We start from the raw sequence: 16,547 nt of genomic DNA on the forward strand, positions 1-16,547 counted from the left end.
GGAGTATATGTTCCATTTAGCTCAGTTAGGTAAAGAATTGGTCTCCATGTTTACGCGGGTTCTAATGTAGACTTGATCCCCTCTTATTGACTTGTACAAAATAATGGAAGATGCTATACCAAACCCTCTGATGTTATTATATTTTATGACGAGAAATGCCATAGCATGCTCGTTGACCTGACTATTGATCATATTATACTAGTGATAGATCATTTTATGAAAACAAACTTCCTCACCTAAAACTCAGAGCAACTTTTATGTCTAAAAAATTGGGGATGTAACTTCTTTGAACAACCCCATAATCTCAATGAAATATTATATGAATATATTTAAAAATAAAAAATAAACAAAAATAATTATAGTGGGCTAATATTCAATAGCTCAAATTCAATCTGACCCGTCGGACATACAAAGTGAGGTATTCTAAGTGGTGTACCTCATCTCTCTCTTTATATATACATATATATATATAAACTTTAATTAAAAGTAGGCCAATAATAACAAGTAAATGCCGTACCACGATTTTTGACTTGCTAGAGATGGATCATATATATATATATATATATATATATATGTATATATATATATATATATATAGTGTGAGACTTTAATTAAAAATAAGCCAATAATAACAAGAAAATGTCGTACCACGATTGTTGACATGATAGATATTGCAAAATTATATGCTCTTGCCGGAGCACATCATACACTAACTCCCTTGATTAAAGCCTTGATGTATTGTCAGGATCTCCCGTTGGAACAAAACTTCAACAGTTAAAATAAATGAACAAGTAAATAAAAAGATGCACATTATATATATGGGTGGAAAAATAACCTAGTTAGGCCGGAAAAGATTCGCAGCATTGAAACCACATTTATGACACTTTTTGAATGTGCATTTTAGTTTTGATTGTTTAGAGCCTAGGCTTTGTACAAATTGCACCCCTCACATAATGCTTCTAATGACTATCCCAAAGCTTTAGATTAAAAAAAGAGAAATCTTCTAAGTAGATATGGTGTCGGTGGGAGTATGTACATAATGTGATCCAGCAGGGTACACTAAAGCCCATCTTATTATAAAAAGTAAAAAGGACTTTAAACTAGGAGGGGCCTTCAATGCAAGTTCCCGTGAAAATTTCTTACTATAGATGAGCCACCGATGAGTTCCCTTGCATTGAGACTTCATTGGCTTCAAATTTCAGTCCAGTTCTCAATTGCAAGGACTTGGGACCATGAGAAGCATTTGTGACTCTGAGCAATGGAGACCTTCGCAGCTTTTACTTTGGCATTTTAGGTACATTTGTGGATAAATATTATGGATCTTCTGTTAATTTGGATTGATTGTTCCATAATTATTTTTTTCAATTTGTTACTGCAAGGAGGCTTCACAGCTACTGGTGGGATGTTCAAGTTGTTAGCTTTCTTTGAGAGAGAGATGTTAAGGGAGTAAGAAGTTTGAAGTTGAAATTTTTTGAGAGAGAGATGTTAAGGGAGTAAGAAGTTTGAAGTCGAACTAAAAGAGATTAAAGCTCCTTTAATACATGCTATGGAGTAAAAAGAGTATCTACTGCACACTTTTACTTTCGGTACATTTCAAGTCTTAGAAAATAGTGCGTTTTGTAATGTTATCTAGTAAAAAAATCGGCATAAAAAAGAACATCCCAAGTCGTCTCTCTCTCCACTCTTCCCACCTTCATCCCTCCTCAGCCTCTCTCTAACACTTTCTCTCTATCTTTCTCTACCCGATCTTGCGCCCAACCCACCCCTGCTTCCAACCCACACCTGCAAGCTTCCCCCTCTCTCTATCTCACATCACATACAAGTACAACCAAGCCCCTCACTCCCAAAGATAGCACAAAATACCTCAACGAATATTAACACAAACTGCCAATATATTTCCATGAGAAAACCCCTACCTGGTACCTGTGTCAACAAATTTATATGAACTCATAAATCTAGATCTTGTGTCAAGACGGCGAATTGGGACTCCAAATGCTTCCAAACAACACAAGGCATGTGCAATTACCCAAAAAACACAAGGTATGTGCTCCTTTGAACTCATCCACTGTGAATCATTAAATTAGAAAAACAAAAAATGGATTCACAATTAAAATGCTCAGGTATAAACCCAACTCAGCATTGATATGAATTTTATAAGATCCAAGTAAGCTTCTCATACAGTTAAATCATTCTATGTAGGCATGTTTTCTCTCTAACGTTCATGTTTTCTATGAACCCTTTGCGGATGCTTGCTTAGGCCTTCGTTATAGACGTAGAGGGATGGCAGAGAAGCGAAGGGTTGAGATAGAGGAGTGAAAGAGAGAGAGGAGATGGGGTAGCAGGAATTCGAGAGGCGATGGTAGGGATGGAGGTGGGAAGAGTAGAGAGAGAAACTACGCGTTTATGTTTCTGCCCAATTTATTTCCAGCCTTTAAATTTTTTTCCGTTGACGTACAAGGGGCTGGTATGCGAGTTTAATCTTTTTCCCGTTGACGTACAAGGGACTCGTGTGCTTTCTATAAGGTTGCAACGCTAACACTTTCAAGTTTTATCATATCATGTGATTTTGGTGAAAAAGATTCTTAGGATTATCTAAAAATCTATTTTCATATCTAATTATAAAATTTTAAACTTTAAAAATGGTTAAAATCAAGTAGATCTATCAACATATGAAAATATTGAAAATTGACGGTCTAGATAATGTACTGCAAAATGCACTATTTCTGGGACTTTTTTTTTTCTTTCGTGATGTCGAGATGATCAATTAGAGGCGCATCTGTAATTCTACATTTTAAGGTGACAACCTTATATAAACTTTTTCCATATATATATATATATATATATATATATATATATGGAAGATGCTACAAAATGCCTATATCGCCTACCTTCATTACCATCCAAACTTTGTACGGTCACAATTGTCCAGTAGTTTTTTAATTTTTATTTTTTTTACTAATTAGAATGATATGAAATTTGGAGCGTGTACATCTTAGTGAGGTACACCTAATAAAAATATGAAAAAAATTAATTCTCAAAATATAAATTGATCAAAATAAACCTGTAAAATTTTCAGGGTAGTTTGATCAATTTATATTTTACGAATTATTTTTTTCATATTTTTATTAGGCGCGCCTCACTAAGATGTACACACGTTTCAAATTTCAAATAATTTGGATTTTTGGAAAAAATAATAAAAAATAAAACACTAACAGACAACTGTGACCGTGCGATGAAGTTTGGATGGTGATGAGGGTAGGCGAAATCCTTGTTCATTTTTTCTTATAGGCATTGGGAAGAGTTATATATATATATATATGGAGTCACTGTACGCCCATATGCGAATGGCCCAAATTGAATCTGGGCCATTCTGTGGCCGATTTGACGCCACGGATATCCGATAGTGTTTGAATTTTAAATTTTTTTCTACAATTCCAAATCACTTGAAATTTTCAATGTGTGTTCTTCTCATCAATGCACACCTAATTAAAAAAAAAAAAAAATTTCTTGAAAAAAAATTGACCCAAACCTTGTATATTTTGAGGGTATTTTGGTTAATTTATTTCATGTAATTTTTTTTTTTTAAATTTTTCGTAGATTTCTCTATTTTTGAAGAACACACTCCTAAAATTTCAAGTGATTTGAATTTTGAGAAAAATAATTAAAATTAAAACGCTATTGAACATCTATGATCGTTTGATTGACACCATATTCAATCTGGGCCGTAGGCGTTTACTGTAACAATACGCACCTGGACACACAACATCTATTGCTATATATATATATATTAGGATCACTTGCCTCGATACATTTGCTCCCAAGTGATTGAAGCAAATGATAGCCTTCAATTCCCACTCAGCTGCTATGTAAGTTATGGGCTTCGTTGTTAAGAAAGGTAACAAGAAAAGTTAGTAACAAGAGAATAACAACCATGTATAGCAACCAAACATAAAGTTCACAAATTTAAAAAGAAAGATATTCAAGAACATCAATATTTATTTGTGGGCGGCTAGATAAATCATGTTCTATCATGTAGCACTCTAAAAGGGCCATACCTTCAGTTTGTGATGCAGTATAAAAGTACTGACGACTAACACTTAAAAAAAATAACCACGTTTTAGAAATCACAAGAAGAAAGAACAAAATGTGTGGATAAGAGTATTCTGGCATGAGCACACAAGCAAAGGACAAAACACGAAAACACCTACAAAAGGCTCTCTCTCACACTCTACATGATCTTAAAGATCACTTTTTTTCATTCATAAAAATTTCAATCTCCATTACATAGTGTGTGCCTCTTTTTATACATTTGAAACATCATCTCAAGCGACTCTCAAAAGATAATAGTGAATATAAAAAAAAAAAAATGATAACTAACCAAAACAAATCTATCTCTAGATTCTTTCCATATTCTTCAATCCAACCTCCTAAAAGATAACTATAACTTCCTACTTCATCCTTTCTACCTACATGACCCATTATTTTCTTTAGTTTTAACCTAACCCAAACTAATCCGTATTTATCTATTTCCTTTCTAAAACAAAAGATAACTACCATAACACTCAAGCCATACCTTAATAAAATCATCAACCTATTATATAGTACCCACGTTTTTATCATAGCTCCTAAAAGATATATGTAAATAATTTTACCTAAAAAAAATAAAAATTATTTCTAATATTAACAAAAATGGATATTTTTTAGAATAGGAACGATGACCAACTCTTTCAAAAGACAAAGATTTTGCCTTAAAAAATACGGATTTAATTTTTCTAAGTAAAACACACTTCCTAAAATTAGACTTTATCAAACTAAACTTAAAAATCATATTTTTAATAATTAACCCTAATAAATAAAAATAAGAATTCTACAAAACTCTAAAAATAAAATTAACAAAAATAGAATTAAGTTTACTGTTGGTTGTGGGTTGTAAAAATTAAGGTTACTGTGGGTTGTTAAAAAAAAAAAATTTACATACATGCTGTATATGTGGGTTGTAAAAAGCACGTTACCATCTTTTTATACTAAGGTTACTGTACGAGATTGATGGGAAAGTGTATATATCATACCCTCAAGGGAGCACACAATATAATTATTCTGTCCAGCAAAAAACATACATTGGAGGATTTTTTGGTCAGAAATTTTGTGACCCACTTTAGAATCAACATGTTTTTATTTAAAATGAGAAGACTTTTGAACTCCTAAGCACCAAGAACTGGTTGTTTTAAAATTATGTTGCCTCTTTCAATTTTGGGTGAGGTTTGTATCATGTGCCCTCCTTATATTCTAGAAGTATGCCCTGAAATCTGTTAGGAGATGTAGTTTTGGTGTCATAAACCTTACGATAGCTTGAAATTTATTTTTTATCCCTAATTATAACAATTTAAATTTTAAACTGGTATAGATCAAGCAGTTCCATGAACACTTATAAATCTTGAAAATAAATGGTCCAGATAACTTGTTACAAGATGCATTATTTTTAATAATTGAATCTTTTTTCCTTCATAACCGCATATCTTAAAGTCAAGATGATCAATTTGAGGGATCTCCAAAATTAGAATACTATCTTCAGACTATTTTTTAGGTACACGTTAGTTTAACAATACTAGGTTACATGCTAATATAAACTCTTTTCTTCAATTTTATTACTGTATTGTTTACAACAAAAATGTGTGTAGAGAGAGAGAGAGGTTGCTCACTAGGTTGAGGAAGTTATATCCTTAAGATTCAAAATTTGAAACCCTGGATATTCTCTATGTCAAGGCTTTGCCAGTGGAAATGAATATAAGATATGCTCCTACATAAACATAAAACCTTTTTGGCTTGATATTATATGGGATGGGAATTCATCTGCATTTGAAGTTCATGTGATGTTAGGCAATAGTTGCTCTTTGTGTAATTACCATACCTCTATTAAGGAGTTAGATTTGGGCTTGGGTGGTTAGCAGCTTACATCTAGCAGCGTTAGATCTCAAGTTTGATTCCTACTGCAAGACTACCCAAGAAAAATTGCTAGACTACCCAAGAAAAAGAATGTCGTAGCTTTATTCTTTGGTTATATGCTGGCTTTGGCATTTTTTGCATGCATATTAAATTATTTAATGGGAACTCTCTAGCCTCAAGTACTCTTAGAGCGTGTTTGATAACAGAAAGTTGTTTCCCAGAAGTTGGAAGTTACCTCTTACTGTTCATCTTTTGTGTTTTGATAAAAAAAATGTAAGATAAATAAAGAAGTTCCTTTTTAGTATTCCTCTTACCACCTTTATTCACAAAAAAAGTTCCATGGAAAACCGTGGAACTTCAAAAAGGAAGATTTGCCCGTGTGAAAAAAGCTTGCTTGCTGCTCTCCTCTGCTCGTGCTGCCCAGGTCCACTCTCATGCATCTCTCTCCCGTGGTCTCTCTCATCCCCAACCTTTTCAATCTCTCTAGGGCTCTCACACCTCTGTACACTCTCTCTAGAGCTGTCACACCCCTGTACTCTCTCTGTACACTAGGGCTCCCATACCTCTGCACTCTCTCTCTCTAGAGCTCTCACACCCATGCACTCTCTCTCTCTCTCTGCACTAGGGCTCTCATACCTCTGTACTCTCTCTAGATAGGCTCTTATACCCCGGTGTTCTCTTTCTCTACAAATTCCTCTACCCCAATTTGTGTTGTAGCCCTCATATGAAGCCATCAACTCTCATATCATTAAGTCCTCACTCTTCAAGCCCTTGAAGCTATTTCATGTATGTTTTTTGTTGTTTTTAATTTTTCTCATCAATCCAAAAGGGTTTTGGATTGATGGGTTGTTGCAGAAGATTTTTTAGATCAATATTTTTTTAGGATAAATTATCTCTAAATGATGGATTTTTAGGTTTCTTGTTTCTTTTTCACTTGATTTGGTTTCTTATCAGTTTTGGTTTCTCTCTCTTATGTGTCCTTGTTTCTCTGTGGTGCTCTGATTTTAATGCTCTCTCTGTGATGCTTTGATTTTTCATATAGCATCAGTAGCTCTGTAAATCTTTGCGTTAAGCTTTTTTTATTTTTCATTTACCGTTTATTCATGCAAGATCTCTGATCAAATGCGATATAAACCTTGAACAGTATCTGAACGTTGTTATTATTGATCGAATGTGATTGACACTATAGAAATCAATGAAACTATAGAATATAGATCAATGGATTGATTGTTTATGACTAGTTGTTGTTCCTTCTTAGGAATGCACATTATTCATTACTCAAGTAGCTATTCCTTACTCAAATAGCTATTCCTTCTTAAGGATGTAACTTGGAGCATTGTTGTGGTATCAAAATTGCTGTCGTTAGAAGGCACTGCTTTCTCTTCCAGCAGGTTAGCAGTGGTATTCATAACTTGGGGGTAAGAGCCAAGTTGCTTTGAACCAATGTTTGTTCACAGGATTGCCTTGTGAATACCATCAGGAACTGGAAATCTTGCCAACCAAGGAAATGTCATATTCTCACAAGCTTAATAGAGTTGGAGTTATAAATCCATTTTAGGGTATTGTTATATTTCTTTTGTTGTGGTTTTTACTATTTCATTGGATTGATACAGGTTGTTATTTGGTTTAAGCAATGAATCTGGTTTAGTTATTTTAATTGGCTTGGAGTTATTTGGATGATTGTTTAGTGGAATTGGCTCCTCTTTGGGTGATGTCTTTCTTTAGATTTTTGATTTGTCGATGAAATCTTAGTTATTCTTTTTATTATTTCCATCTGGAATTTACTGGAGCCATTTGGTCTTGCTTTTCATGGAAGAATTGATGTGTAGTTCACATAGAACAAGAGTAGGCAAAGTGATTGGTTAAATTCATATCTAAAACAGCTTCCATTTAACCCGTTCAAGTCATTTACTTCATTGGATATATAGAAGTTCTATTGGGTATTTTTTTCTTCTTTATGTTTTAATGTTGTTACTTTTCTTATTAAATGTTTTTAATTGTTAGTATGATGAAAGTTTCAATTGCTATTTCAAGGATAAATAATCAGGGAGTCAATTGACTTAGAGCCGAATGGGCCTCCATGACCTTTTTGCCTTCTAAATGGGAAAACATCCCCTGAACTTCATCTCCTAAAAAGCATCAGTCAAGTTCACAATCTTGTTATTGTTAATCAGTGAAAACCGTTTTTAGTACATCTTATGGCTTGATTGTTCTCTCATTGTATACAAGGTCCTATTTACCCTTGTGTTTTTGCTATCAAGTTCTTCATTTCTTGCGATGCTATACGAATGTGAGATTATAGTAGTTTGTGTTTTAGATCATTGTGGAAGAAGACTTGCTTAATGAGGTGTGGTCTAACAATAACTTCCAAAGAGAAGCTAAAGCTTCAGGGTAGTCTCAATATGGAAGTATGAAGATTTGTCATCTGTTTATTGCATAATGCCATTGAGTAACGGCTTTTTATTGAATTTCACTTGGCATGCCTGCTGCTCCAGCAACTCACTGTAATTTTCATCCGAATGAGTTGCGTTTTTTTTTTTTTTTTTCCATTTTATATAAATTAAACTTGTGATTTCCACCTTTAACTAGGAACTGATCATCTCTGGTTTGTAGGATGCATTATGATCTATCTCATGATGAGAGGCACTTAGTTACATAGACCTTGCATTCTTTATATATTTCTACAGAAGGCCTCTATTCTGAAATGCCTAGATTTCAAAAGTTGAGCTCTGTGCTGTTGGTTATATTGTATCTGAATCTGTTACCCTTGCAGTAGTTTTACTGGTTAGAAGAATATAATGCAAGATCGTTAGATCAAAATGCCCAAAAGGAATTGGTTAGTACCCATTTGTATGAAGAGAAATTGGTTACATATATCATTGGCATTTTGATAATTTTGACCGTAGTATCTTTAGACTTGATCATGATTATTTATATGTTAAGGGACTAATAATTATCCTAGATTACTTTCTTTGGGCATTTAAAATAGAAAATTATATTTGTCGTAGAGCATTGCAAGATTCTGGTGATGGAATAACAATAGTGCTTGCTGGTTTCCTGAGTTTGTAAACCTGAATTCCGTCAAACTAAGAATTCACTGTATTAGAAACAATTGTTAATTTAGTATTTTAGTTCATCACTATTGGTCAACATTATTTGGTGTTGGAGTTTTATGGGAGCGTTACAGGAAATGCTTGCATGGAGGTCCAGAACATTGAGATTGAATACCATAGTCATGTTGTCATGAACGATCTTATCTCTAGAAAAATACACTTGATAGGTATGTCCAATTGCTTTTTTCACATAGAGGTATTTGCCCACTGATGTTTACCATGTACTTGTTGTATGATTATAGAGACAAATGTAAGTATTTGCAAAAATATGTATGTTTGTGTACATGGTCAAGTGATTAGAAGCTTCTGGAGATAATATATGTCTGATGACTTTAGGCTCTTTATGATCTCTAGATACCGGTGATGGATGGCTGTGAAAGCCATAAAAGCCCATAATAGGGTTCTGGGCACCATATTGATTGATCATGATGCATCATCTTGCTCTAAGGAAAATCACATAACATCAATTTATATTTTCATTAGTAAATTGTATAATATTAAGACTATTTTGTTAGGTCAGCAATGAAATTTAAACATTGGACGTTTTGTTGCGGCCCTCAATGCCCCAACCACCAAACAATGAGCCCAAATCCCTTGTAAATTGTATATATTCTTGTGTTACTTCATGAAAAACTATAGGTTAGGAAATGCTCATTGTTCGATACTTTAAAATCATGACTTACTTCGAGGTATTCTGGTTGGCAATCCAGGTACTTAGAACTTACTTAACATGTCAGGAGGTTATCAAACGCAGAAACTAGGAACTTCTTTAACTTCATAGGAAGTTATCAAAAACAGAAACCATGAACTTCTATCTTCCTAGCAAGGAGGAAGTTCCAATTTACAGTTCATGAACTTACTTCTAGTTATCAAACAGGCCCTTATAAAACCTTTACATGGGAACTCTTTGGCCTAAGTACTCTTATAAAACCTTTACATGAACTTTGGTTACTTAAGGTATCTACTAAAATTTAAAATAAGAAAATATCATGTATGTGTGGTAGTTGATATTGTATGGTGGGTGTTCATCTTTAGCAAAATGCTTGATCTTCAATAAATTGCTTTTTGCTTTTATATATTTTTGGTTAGTTTACAAGTGTTGTTCAATAAAATATCGATCAGTTGTGTTGTTCAAAACCTGAGAATTTTTTTAATTATTTTATTAAAATGATGGTACATTTTGTTATATTGGATTTTGGAATAAACTTACATAGTAATGGAGATATTTCTTTGTTAGTTTGTAAGTTTGATACGATGATAGAGTATTTCGTTCCTCTTAGAAGGTTCCCTGTGTATTAATCAATCTCTACAATATAAAACATTTATGGAAAATTGTTTCATATGGCCTGGAACGCATTTCTACAATATGCGGTCCGGAGGTTTAAAGTATCCATCTTAAAGATTGATGTAAATAGGCGGTCCATCAAAAAACAAGTGTAACTAACGGTCCAAATGTTTTTTTAGGACAATTATTATTTTAAGTATTGGTGTGGTTTCTATAATGTTGCAACCTTAAACAATCCAATTAAGGCACACATCCAAATTTTTGTCTTAACATGTAATTTTAGTGTAAAAAATTAGGATTAACTGAAACTCTATTTTTTAAGCTAATTATAAACTTTTAAACTCCAAAAATAGTCAAAATAAATTCGATCTATAAATATATGAAAATCTTGAGAATGGACGGTCTAGATAATATTGCAAGATGCACTATTTTTGGGACTCAAAATCTTTGTTACTTTCGTATTTATACGTCTTGATATTGAGATGATTATTTAAAGGTTTTTTCAACAATAAAACAACACTGTCCGATGGATTTTTGAGGTGCACCTATAATTCTACATTTTAAGGTTGCAACCATATATAAACTTTTTACTTTAAGTATTCAATTTTATTTTATTTTTTCATATTCATGATCTCTTTGTTAAAGATTATATATTTTTTAAAAATTAGTATTCAATTATATTTAAAAAATATACTTATTGCCGAGCCCACATTTCTACAATATGGGGGATGGCAACATAGAAACCCTGTCCAACACACACACACATACACATATATAGGTGCCTCATCTTGTAGGTGCCTAGTTAATTCATCCATAACTAAGATAAATAGGTACGGGTTCAATGCTAACCTTGATGTAGACCTATTGTCACCTCGCTCATCTCTCCACTAGTTGTCCGTACACTAGTTAGTGCTCTATCGTAGACACTTTTCTTTTTAACACCCATCAAATCAAATATCGAGGTGCTCTATCATAAGCTTTCTTCAGATCAATAAAGACCATGTGGAGGTCTTTTCCATTCGCCCTAAACTTCTCAATCAGTTATCTAAGTAAGAAAATACCTATAGTTGTTGACCTTCCTAGCATAAAAGCAAATTGGTTTTTATATATACTAGTTTTATGCCTTAGTCATTGCTCAATGACTCTTTTTCAGAGCTTCAGAGTATGACTCATAAGCTTGATCCCTCGATAATTTGCACAATTATGTATGTCTCATTTGTTCTTGTAAACTACAAGAACATAAAATACTAAACATAAAATACAATATCCTAAATATGTATACAAGATATTATACCTTGCTTTCCCTTACATATGGATTATACATTCCATGTCGATTACATAATTTCCTTAGCAAAACAAATGGTCATAATTGGGTCCTTCCTCTGTCACAAAGCCAACGACAAGTGTTTGTTTTCTATATAGTGAGGACAATTAGAACACCAACCTAAAATTTGACCTTTGAGTGTCATATTTTTGGTGTGTCGACACCCGCTAAAAACCACAGCATATTAATGTTACCTCAAGTACTATATTAAGGACAAAATATGAATTCCTTTGTAGAGATAGTGGAAATTGGGCAAGACTGGCCTGAGCCCACCTCAAATCGTTTTAAGGTTAGGGCTAGTTTGGGCTTGAAACCTTTGTGTTTAGTAATGAGCCCGAGCCCGCCATAAAACCAAAATCTATTTTATTCCAATTATTTTTTTGGAATTAGTTTATAGGTCAAACTTCCCCAAGCTTCAAATCACGAAGAAATTCTCTAAAACTTTAAACATCCAACCATGTGATGCTATGATCTCTCCAAGAAAATAAATGAAAGAGAAACCATGAATCTATAAAATTAAGAAACTAGATAAAATTAGGGGCACAATTTACAAGGGAAAAGAAAATAAAAAATAAAAAAAAAGCACAAGATAAAATAAAAATCATGGTCTATTCGAAAGTTGGACTATGCAATCAAGCACAATGTATATATATTAAACATTTTCTTATTTTTCTTATTCTTACACCGGTAAGACCACTCACATCGTCCAATCGCAAGATCATTCACTTACGCCCACTATTCAATAGAATTCCTTAAATACAAACCTTAACTCATTGCTTTATGGGAATAAAATAGCTCAACACAAAAATAAACTTTAAATAAGTAAAATTGCGGGAGCTTACCTCAACCGGGCTTAGTACAACCCACGTCGAGTCTCTACCTTCTGATGGTGCTTCGGATCTATGATCGGTCTCTTGATTCTCCTACTTATGGCAAAACCCTCTCAAATGCATAAGGCTATCGATCTAGAAGCAATTAACACCTCAATGCCTACGTCTTGCTCAAGCGATGAGAGATAGAAATCAAGGACAGAGGGAGAGATCTACTAGCTAGGGGATGCCCCCCTTTGCTACCCACAAATCAAGAACCAATCCTAGCTTGGAGTGTGCCCCTTTAGAAACTCGAGAGAGAGAGAGATACTAGGTAGGGGCATGCCCCTTAGGTTTTCTTGAGAGAAAGAGATTTTGCTACGTTGGTGCGTGCCCCTCTTGTCAATTAAGGAAGACAGAGAGAGAAATCCTAGGTTGGGGCACGCCCCCTGTTAGATAGATCTTTTAAAAGAGAGAGAGAATCCTTAGAGAGAGAAGAGGGAAGAGATGTAGAGATTTAGTAAAGGGGGAGAGTCATCTTTTGATAGATTTTTTATGCCTTAGGGTTTGCCTCAATTCGTAGTGTCAAATATTGACAGTCAATCTAAGGAGACTTGTGGGATAAAAGATTTGAGTCATCCATTTCTTAAACCCACTGTCAAGATTACGAAAAGATGCTAGAATCTTATCCTCCATTTCTAAACCTATTCCCATCAAATACTTAAACAAAGAAAATACTTATTCGACTTCTCTTTTATGAATATTCATTCCTTATTTATATAATCTTGTATAAAAATTTCTTACACTTTTCATCTTGAATTTTCAACCTTCTTTCAATTTTAAAACTTCCCAAAAGATAAACCTCAATTTTGATGCCTTGAACTTCAAAGAAATTAAAAATAGAAAGCAACACCTCTCTAAGTGGGACGTGCCTCCCATGGTGACCATGGGAGGTCTCCACAAATTCCCATGTATTTAATTTAAGGTGGGTCCCATTCCTCATGGTGGATCCCCTATTTGTTTATTAAATATTAATTTGATTTTAGAATATTTAGAAATAGAACTTTATTTCTCTTGTTTATTTAAAACATTGATAATTGATTTTATCCTATATTATAAATTCAAATGACAAAAATAAAATATTAAGATAAATTCAAATAAGTATTCTAAAAAATACATATAATATACATTATTTAAAACTAATTAATTTTGATGGGAATTGGATCTGTATAGGTCTAGGAATTATCAATATGTCTAGGAATTTTCAATCTACCGAAGCACTCCACCTTCAACTATGGACAACGATCCACACTAGCTTTCTCAAACTGATCCAGTAGTTTTCATGGCCTACAGCCCACTATAGGGGCTCATGATTGGACAGCAAAAGTTAGCCAATATGCTAGGTGACATAATCACAGTATGTGGATTTCAGGATCTCTTCTAGAGACAAAACCATGGTCCCAAGACCATGATGTAACCACGATCCTGTGGTGCATAGGGATAATCTTTCGCGCATGTACACGCTTCACTCTTAATGGTAGATCACTATCACTCTATGGTTATCTATATACATGTCGTATGATGATATTAAGATAAGGTCTTAGCCCTATCTCTAAAGGGCAATTGTTATACATAACGGTCTGACAGTCCCTCAGCTCTCACTCGGGTATACTCTGACCTTATCAAAAGCTAACTCACTAAACCTTTCTCGGTTTTATCTCTATGCCCAGGTTCCTTGGGTTTTTCCAACTCGACTGACCTATTACATCGAACCTAATCCGAGTATAAAAAAATCGCACGTGCTTACCATATTTGAATGAAGTAAGTCCAGTCCATTTTCACTTCCAAAGAGATCTCCTGGCCAAAACCCTAACTAGCCCTAGTTATTTTTTTAAAAAAATGTAACAACTACTTAATCAAAGAAATCTAACCTTCTAAAACACCAAAAAAACTATCCTCTAAACAAAACAATAAAAATATAAAATAATATTAATAATAATTGTGAGAGGTAGGAGGAGAGGGAGCGAGAGAGAGAGAACGAGCTTCAGAGACATTGGAGAGAGAGAGAGCTTCAACTGAGACTAGATAGATAGGTCCATAGAATCATAACCAGTGGCAAGAGAGAGCTTCATGAATGAGAGAGAGAGAGAGAGAGAGAGAGAGAGAGAGAGGGGTTTAGATGAGTTTTATCGGGAGAAGCTCACGTGCCTAGGGTATCAGAGAGAGTGTGAGAGTCTCAGGCAGCTATAAAGTTAGAGTGGTAATTGGACAACTGGATTGCAGTTATATCTAGGGTTTTGAATGTGAACATCGCAGATGCAGCTCTTGATCCTGCAGTTCAAAAATAACCAGCAGAGCAAAGCCTTTCTACATCAAGGAACACACCCATAATAAACTAATAAATAGAATAAGGAAAAGCCATGAATCTGTGGTCGAGTTTCTTCTAACCCTGTAATGTTGGGGCAGTAGAAGAGGCACCTGCAAGCAATTTGGAGAAGCAAAAGAGAATATGAGGCATTCAATTAATTTTTTAGCGCGTATAGGATGCTCCCGCACATTATACACTTGTACTTGGGCAAAAGAGCTACTTCCGAGGATCTTTTCCGGTCTTACATTCTCCAATCAACTGATGATGAGAGAATTAAACATTTAAACCATTTGTTGGAAGAGATCCAAGGATTTGTCTCAGTGGATGATGTTTGGTATGTTGCTTAGCATCCCCCACCTCAATTCTCTCTCAGAAGAAAGACCGAATGCGTGGAGAGCTGGATGGGGTTGGTATACCCCTCTATGTTATTTATTGTGAATGAGAGAGAGAGAGAGAGAGAGAGAGAGAGAGAGAGAGAGAGAGAGTCCAATTGATGGATATCACCTTTTTTTACGATTATGGATATCACTTTTTTTCTTCTGGGTAGATGGCTGATGATATTTCTTTCATCATCTTTTATGGCCAATTTTGACTGATGGTACATTTTCTCTTCAACCAAAATTTCGATTGATTGTGTATCTTTGGTTACTTTTGTAATTGGTTTTCTAACATTGGTGTCACTCCTCTGAGGTTCTCGAAAGATCAAGTGTCTCATGGTAAATATTTAAAATTGCCAATTTTCAGTAATAGCCTTCTAGGGACTGTCTCCCTTAACATTGAAAACTTAAAATTGATTCACACGTGCATACAGTGAAATTGATGCATCATGTATCATGTATTTGTAAATGTATGCATGGTTTTTATCTGAAGTTGCGAATTTGAACCATTCAACAGGTTCAGGATTTCGTGTCTCGTTATATGCCAGCATACAGGGCATATCTACCCACTCTTTATGCTGAAGGACCGAATGGTGCTGACCCAAAGCACACACTTGTTGTGGAAGTTGATGAGGAAAGAAATCCCATTGCTTAAACTGTGACATAAAGAGGTCAGATGTTCCTATCCTAGAAAATAGACTTTTTGAGAAATTCTAAGAGTTGAGTTTCATTTTGTAAGTAGTGTAATTTAGTTTGTATAATTGTTAATTACATTTGTTATATTTATATGTTAGTCACATTTCTTCTGTATTTTGCAGAATTGAAATGAGAAATATGCTAATTGTATTCTTTCTTTTGTTGAAGTGCCTTGCTTGTCTTTTAGCCACCAGCATGGGTTCAAACTTAATTTGTTTATTAGAGCTCCAAGAGTTTTACATCTTATCCACGAGTGTTACATTTTATATTAGAAAGTATGCTGCAAACATAATTTGCCAAAAAAGAAAAATATATTATACTCCTAGAGGCTGGTTAAATCCTAGCCCTCAGTGTCGACATTGTCCATGGATATGATGGACGATGATGGCGAGACTCGGGTCATATCATGTTCTAGTGCGTCTTGTTCTTCCTCCATTGCCATCCATGATAGTAATGGACTGTGATGCCCGTTAGACTATGGTTTTCGCAAAGACTTTAGGAAATAGCATACACTAGCACACCTCAACATGCTCCCCAGACCAATAAGGTCAAAGGTAGGTCTTGACTGTCTTTTAGTTTTTTGTATTTTTAATGTTAACAGTAATTTTTCATTAATAAAGGAGGCAACCTCC

General features: G+C 34.3%; 1 long non-coding RNA gene across 6 annotated transcripts; it reads left to right on the forward strand.

The window, feature by feature from the left end:
• Nucleotides 1-1,101: 1,101 nt before the first annotated feature.
• LOC148782099 (uncharacterized) lies at nt 1,102-16,225 on the forward strand. Of its 6 annotated transcripts, none has more exons than XR_016056304.1 (3): nt 1,102-1,294; nt 1,383-2,040; nt 15,737-16,225. It is a non-coding gene; the product is annotated as an uncharacterized LOC148782099 (long non-coding RNA). The 6 variants fall into 6 exon arrangements; XR_016056306.1 differs by adding an exon at nt 7,202-9,223 and having other exon boundaries at nt 1,166-2,040; XR_016056308.1 differs by adding an exon at nt 7,264-9,223 and having other exon boundaries at nt 1,166-2,040.
• Nucleotides 16,226-16,547: the final 322 nt, after the last annotated feature.

This window comes from Amborella trichopoda, chromosome 5, assembly GCF_054954075.1.
Source record: "Amborella trichopoda isolate Santa Cruz 75 chromosome 5, AtrichopodaSantaCruz75HAP2 v2.0, whole genome shotgun sequence".
In the NCBI taxonomy this organism is placed as follows: Eukaryota; Viridiplantae; Streptophyta; class Magnoliopsida; order Amborellales; family Amborellaceae; genus Amborella; species Amborella trichopoda.